This window comes from Callithrix jacchus, chromosome 10 (assembly GCF_049354715.1).
Source record: "Callithrix jacchus isolate 240 chromosome 10, calJac240_pri, whole genome shotgun sequence".
NCBI classification, from domain to species: Eukaryota; Metazoa; Chordata; class Mammalia; order Primates; family Cebidae; genus Callithrix; species Callithrix jacchus.
Window position 1 is genome coordinate 71,687,423 of NC_133511.1, and position 7,637 is coordinate 71,695,059.

The following is a 7,637-nucleotide window of genomic DNA, read 5'->3' on the forward strand; positions in this document are numbered from 1 at the left end:
CAGTGTTCTGGTGAGTAAATGATATTAAGAGGTTCTGGTGAGGACCTCTTAATATAGTGGCTCCTGCTTTCAACCTATGAAATTTTGCAAGAAAGAATTATCTCTGACCTTTGGGTAAAGTTCTTAAATGAGCCTGAATGCTCAATTCCCTATTACCCATGTAAATAATGACATCATTCCCTACCACCTACAATAATGTGTTGTTTTCTCACCCATTTTCACCAGATTGTGACATCCAGAAGTTTAACAATATGCCATACATACACTCCAGGCTCTTGAGCTCCAAAGCATATAGGGTGTGGTTTCAAGTACACAGAATGCCCCCAAATTACTACAGTCAGTTTGATCACTTCCCACACTGCTAATCTTCTAATTCCTACCTCTGCCAGTTGAATCCTCAGTGTTCTGGTTTTCCCATAAAGAATTTCAAGGTTTGTGAGGCTTCCACCAGGCATAAGCTGGCACTATGATTAATATCTTTTTGTGACAGAAGCCCAAACAGTCAGAAAAAGACTGTGGCAACATCTCTGGGTTCTGTTCCTCTGTTTGGTTCTTTTTGACTCTGAAGGTGGAGGGTGATTAGAGAAGACCTATTGACAGTAACAAATTCATGAAAATGATACAGAGATCCTGGCCTACAGAGCAGAGCTGGGGCTTCAATAGTGTCTGAGGAATTGACACTCCACCACTCATCCAATGTGACCTTTGTCAGTATCTCTCCCTAAATTTGTGTTTTCTAATATAAAGTGGAACAATAATCCTACCCTGCAGAATTTTTGTGAGGATGAGATTGTCAAATATGTAAATATCCAAACACAAAATTAACTCTCTGAGAATGTTAGTTAGATGAGCTAGGCCAATGAACTTTTGTGAGGTACTAAGGAACCCTCACTAATTCCTGATACTGGAGAGAGAAAAGCAGGTAGGAAAAACTCAGTATCTAAGCATTAGTTTATGGTCTGGAATAACAGCTCCTGAAATAGAAACAGTAACAGGTGTTTCTATAGAGAGTCCCTTCTGTGTTTTTAAAGGCCCCTCTGCAGCAACTTCTGAAATTCCTGCTTTAACTCTTTAGTTTGAAACCCACATGCAATAGGGTTTAATGAAGGAGGACTAAGGTAATGGAGGACATTAAACAGGATCAGAATGTCTATGGGGACCTTCTTTCTGGCCTCATTTGTCAACGCCACCACCAGCAGGTGCTGAAGAAAAGGATGAGGATGAAGTGAGATCCACAAGTTCTCAGGGCCTTCACTGCTGCCCCCTTCACCTTGAATCTAGGCACAGCTCTTAGAATGAAGGTGTAAGACAGATAGATGAGGATGAAATCTGAGCCCAGCAAGGTCCAACCAGCCACACATTGGTAGATTCTGTTAAGGGTGAAATTATCACAGAAGAGCCTGGACACAGACAGGCTGGCACAGATGCAGTTCTCAATGACATTTTTCCCACAATAATGGAGCAGGGAAGTAAGGATAGGAATGGGTGCAGTAAAAAGGGCATTCCGCACCACAGTGAAGACACTAGCTTTGGCCACAAATTGATTAGTGATGATGGATGGGTACCGCAGTGGGTGGCAGATGGCCACATAACGCTCATAGGCCATGACCATGAACGTGCAGGACTCCATGGGGAGGAAACTGTTCATGATGAACATCTGCAGGAAGCAGGCAGGGAAGCTGATCGAACTGAGGCCAAACCAGAAGATGGCCAGGACCTTGGGGATGACAGTGAGGCAGAGCATGATGTCCAGCAGGGAGAGGAGGCTGAGCAGGTAGTACAGGGGCTGGTGCAGAGAGGCCTTCAGCTGGATGGTGATCAGGAGGATGGCGTTGGCCCCCATGGCCAGGAGGAAGAGGAGGCTGAGGGGCAGGGACAGTCAGTGCTACCAACTCTGGAAGTTAGGTAAGTGGATGAGGAGGAATTCAGAGACAGGGGCAGTGGAGTTGTTGATGGGTAATGTCATGAAATAAATTCTCAGTTGAGAAAATTTCACCTGGATTTGTGTATGATAAGGCACAAGAATTAGGTCAATAGATAACAACGTTGTCAAAATATTTGCCAACACTTTCTCATCCAGAAAATTGATGAGATACTGATGGGAGATATAGATGAGAAATGGAAAAATCTATTATATACTCCCAACCCTATTATAAAGTAAAAGAAAATAAAGTTAAAAATTAATTAAATATAAAAGAGAATCACCCAAACCCCTGTCTTTCTGACTTACTGTACTGCTGACACAACTCATCCTGGAGATACTTAATCCAAGCTGCACAGGTGCAAGTCAATGTTCCTATACAAAGTTAGGCTCAAAGGCAGGCTGTTCTCATTAAAATGTATAACCACCAACCTCAAATGAGTACTTAATATACATAATACATATTCATGACAATAACCTTCTCTGTTTAATTCATTCCTCAACCCATTCCAAGCAATTTTTCAAAGTTTTAAAGTTCTTTTCAAATACAACATCTCCTCCCTCAGACAACCTCTCTAACCACTTTATAGAGACAGTAGAAACATCAGACACAAGTCCTCTACTTCCCATATTAGATTCATAAACCCATCAACATATACTTCCTTGATCTCTTCATTGCATTGATAGAATCAAAGACCTATCCCTCCTCTGAATAGCAATCCTTGACCTCAGATTTGAATGCTATCTTCCTAGACCTTAGGAACCTTGACTTATGAATCATCCTGACCATTCCCTATGTATTCAATTTCTCCTAAATCCTTCCCATAAATACTCAAAATGTCCAAGTCTCTCATATCCTAACTATTTTCTTTATCTGTCACCCATCCCCATTTAGCATAAAAACCATGATTTTATTTTGGGGGGAAATATACTAATCTCTTTATTCTTTCTCTTTCACACCCAAACTTACCGGTCCAAAAGAGGCAAAGGACATCTAAAAGGGGTCAAAGGACTGTTGGCTTCAGTAGTCTAATTGAGAAATGATCAGTGTGTGAATAAATGGCTCTCAGATGACTCTGAGGATGAGGGAAATGGGCATATCTTAGAGGTATAAATATAATGAAGACAGTGATTATACTGACTATTTGTATAGAAGAAGAGAGTGTAGGATTCTAAAACTGCACTGTCCATTCTGACTGAAATGATAAGCAAGTTTCACAAAACAAAAAATAGACTTTGAAAAGATTTGATGTATGTTGCAGAGGTAAAAATTATGGATCCAGTTTAGTATGTTCAGCTTATTGGATCTGTAAACTATCAAAATATATATGACATTAAATGTTGTAGAAAGCAGTTTGATTTCATATGAAAGCTCAAAGATAGAGAATTGGAAATTATCAGCACATCTTGTATAGTTCAAACTATAGAACTGAATAAATTACTTAAGGGGAAAATGTAAATTTAAAATAAAACATGATAATGAAATCTTAAGAAACACTTCCCTTAAGCTTAGGACCAGAAGTGGTAAAGAGATTGCAAAGAGACTGAAAAGGAATGAACAGAGACATAATTGAAAATCAAATGGAATAGACAGACATGCTAACATGAAGAATTCTGCCTATGTGAGACAGAGATTATCCATTGCATTTGGCAACTAGGTAATCATTGGTGATCCTAGCAAACAGTTTCGTGTGAAGAGAGAAATAGAATGCGGGAGGACAGGGAGCCAGCAGGATTGGAGAGAGCAAACACAGGGAGGACTGATCACCTTGTCAGAGATTCTCCACTTCAGCAAACAGCTTCACATGAAGGGAAAACTGAAAACACAGGTAGAAGTGCCTATGTTAAAAAGCGGATTGCATTGATTTTTTTTTTAACAAAAGAAATTTGAATACGTTTAAAGGGATAAAGACTGTAGAAAGAAAAATAGAAATGATAAAAAGAAAGAGAGTTAAAGAACCAGCCCTTGGGGAAACAACTACTATTACTATTTAATACTGTATACAACACATCACTGGCCTCTCTCGTCTCATTCCCCAATCCACTATAATTCACTACTTAAGTGAAAGTACATGTAATGTATTTTCCAACTTTTTATCCCATGCTGTGTTTACGATACTTAGCACTCAATAATTCTTTTTTTTTTTTTTTTTGAGACAAAATCTCACTCTGTTGCCCAGGTTGGAGTGTAGTGACATGGTCTCAGCTCACTGCAACCTCTGCCTCCAGGGTTCAAGCAATTCTACTGCCTCAGCCTCCCGAGTAGCTGGGATTACAGGCATATGCACCATACCTGGCTAAATTTGTGTTTTTAGTAGAGACAAGGTTTCACCATGTTGGCTAGGCTGATCTGAAACTCCTGACCTCAAATGATCTGCCCACATCAGCCCCCAAACTGCTGAGGATTACAGGAGTGAGCCATCATGCCCAACTAATACATTTTTAATAAATGCTAGTGAGATTTAGAGTTTTGAGTTTTCCAAGTCTATCACATCTTAATTATTTTCTTTATCTACTCTACATCCCCATTTAGTATAAAGACCATGATTTTATATTGGGGGGAAGTATACTAAATCTCTCTCTTCATCCTCTTTTATACCCAAATTTAAGGGACCAAAAGAGACAAAGGACATCTAAAAGGGAATGAGTAACCATTGGCTTGATTAAAGATTCAAAGAATTCAAAAAAGAAAAAAATAACATGAAAACATTAACCAAAGTAACCAAGGGAACAGATGGAACAACTGAGGCAAGCACAGGAAGAAACTCGAAATATGAATCAGAGCTGAACAAGCTGTGGGCCAGAGGTAGGGACAGCAGTGGCTCAAAGTTCTTGTGGAAGCTTGGGGATCTTAAACAAGTCTTTCCATTTAATGGTCCTATGACCCAAAAGCCTGAATCTAGGGGGAAGGGATATCTTTGATTCAGTCCTCTGACCTACTAGGTATCTGTGTCTTTATATGTATAACACCACCAAACTACCATATATATTTTTTTTTTTGAGACTAGAGTTTCACTCTTGTTACCCAGGCTGGAGTGCAATGACGAGATCTCGGCTCACTGCAACCTCTACCTCCTGGGTTCAAGCAATTCTCCTGCCTCAGCCTCCCGTGTAGCTGGGACTGCAGGTGTGTGCCACCATGCCCAGCAAATTTTTTTGTATTTTTAGTAGAGATGGAGTTTCACCATGTTGACCAGGATGGTCTCGATCTCTTGATCTCATGATCCACCTGCCTCGGCCTCCCAAAGTGTTGGAAGTATAGGCATGAGCCACCGTGTCTGGCCCAAACTACCTTCTTTATGAAAAAGAATACCTTAGAGATCTTGCAATCCATCACTGCAGACAATATCCCTTCACCCTGCAATATCCTTATTTCTTACCCTCTGTTCATTCTCTTTTCCTTAGTCTAGTGTCTCTGAAAGATCCTTTCTTTGACTCGTTCTTTTTCCTGCCTCTTATATGTAGTCCCCATCTACAATCATGTTTTACAATTCCCAGACTCTGATCCATCCTCTTCAAGTCCTCATTCCTTCCTCACATTGTGAAGAATTGTAGTGGTTCAGTTCATCCTCTGCTACACAGATTTTGCTAAGATCATGCGTAATATAAAGGATAAGAGAAGGGATACAAAAAGAAATAGGAGTAGAGAAAAAGTGGTCAGATACCTGGATGTATTGTCAGGTGGAGGCATAGGCAAGAATATAGTCCAATTTTGATATAATATGTTAATGAGAAATATTAGAAAGGAATACCGTACTAAAAGAAGGTCACAGTGATCAGAGTAAGATGATAACTTCTATTTTGTTTTGCCCTTGTTCAACCATGCTTAGAGTAGTGTGTCCAATGCAATGAACTTTGATTTAAAGACCAATTTTAAAACTGTATCACCTAGAAAAGTGCCCAGGATAGAGAAGACATTAAAAACTCATTATGAGAAACATTCAGGAAAGTGTAGATATTTTAACTAAGAGAAGGCTTTCAAATATATGACTGACCTTTAAGGGAAAGAGGAAAAAAGTAGGGCCATTAGGAGAAAATCACAGGGGAGTCTGTTTCTGCTGCTATAAATCATGTCTAATAATAAGAGGGCTCTTATTCTCTCCCATTAACACTGGAATATGTTGGGAGAAGGCACATTTCCTCACCAGCTCTTGCCCTGAGCCTCAAGGACCTGGGTGCCCTGTGTCATATTAAAAGCAAAATGTTGGCCGGGCGCGGTGGCTCAAGCCTATAATCCCAGCACTTTGGGAGGCCGAGGTAAGTGGATCACGAGGTCAACAGATCGAGACCATCCTGGTCAACATGGTGAAACCCCGTCTCTACTGAAAATTACAAAAAATTAGCTGGGCACGGTGGCGTGTGGCTGTAATCCCAGCTACTCAGGAGGCTGAGGCAGGAGAATTGCCTGAACCCAGGGGGCGGAGGTTGCGGTGAGCCGAGATCGCGCCATTGCACTCCAGCCTGGGTAACAAGAGCAACACTCTGTCTCAAAAAAAAAAAAAAAAAAAAAAAAAAAAAAAAGCAAAATGTTATCCCAGAGCCCTTCTTTCCCTTTCAAATCCCTAGAATGCTTTTCTGGGCACACTTGCATGAAGTTCTCAGCCACAGAACACATGGGACCACTTGCATGCAATGCTAATGGGATTGCCGAGACTATAAAAGGGCCTTCCAGGAGGAATATAGGATTTTAAATATTCATGTATCCAGTACCACAGTTCCCAGACTTCTTCTTCTTTTCTCATGGAGCCAATTAAGCATGAGAAAATTTTCGCTTCTGAATCCTCTGGTGACACAGTATCTGCTGGAAGTAGGTTTTCCACATGATCACCAAATATGTGAATAACCCAGTATACACTATACTGAGAGAGCTCAGACTGAGTTTTTCAGATAACATTGACTGGAAATAAGAGTGAAAGCCTGGAGCCTAAGACTACAAGGAGTTCATATCAGAGTGCCCCTTAAGGCCAGGACACGAGAAAGAAGACATTCTTAGTGGGTAAAAATAGAGGAATTCCAGAAAAGGAATATAATAGGGATAGCTGTTATCTTAGATTTGGTGCTAGACTAGAGAATAAGGTGGCGGGGGAGAGGAAACAAGGAAAAGGGAAGGAAATTATAAGGGAAGGAGAGAGAAAGGGAGAGGAGGGGAGAGGAGAGGAGAGAAGAGGAAAGAGGAGAGGAGGGGAGGAGAGACCACTCCTTAAGAATTCGTAATCGAGTAATGAGGAGGACTCAAGATGATGCTGTGAGAACAATCCAGGATTGGAGCTCACATTGAATCCGCAAACGGTGAGTCTGAGCTGCATTTCCAGACTGATCTTTGTTGCCCACAGAACGGGGAAACTCCCAAGTATAAAAAAGACACGGGATGCCAGGCAGTAGGTCTGCCTGGCGAAGCCGGCAGCCGGGGCGGCGGCGGCCGGCCCTACCCAGCAATCCCCACAGGGTGCGCTTGTCCGGGTGCCTTGTTGAACCGGCAACCTGAGACTTGAGAGGGCTGGACTTGAGACTGAATGAGACTTGGACAGTAGCCCAGCCCAGGGGATTGTAGGGACAGATCGTTTGGGATACCCAGTGGGACGAACAAAACCGTGATTTCAAACTATCCCGAGCAGACGGCCCGAGACGCTCTGTGGGGGAGGGGCGTCCACCACCACCGAGGCAACCCGCCCCAACTGAGATACAGGCCCACTGCTGACGCAGCCAGCCATTGCCG

At 41.8% G+C, this 7,637-nt stretch overlaps 1 pseudogene; it reads right to left on the reverse strand.

Annotated features, from left to right (window-relative positions):
* Positions 1-1,025: 1,025 nt before the first annotated feature.
* Positions 1,026-1,966, reverse strand: LOC100397798 (olfactory receptor 56A1-like; annotated as a pseudogene).
* Between the last annotated feature and the right edge of the window lie 5,671 nt (positions 1,967-7,637).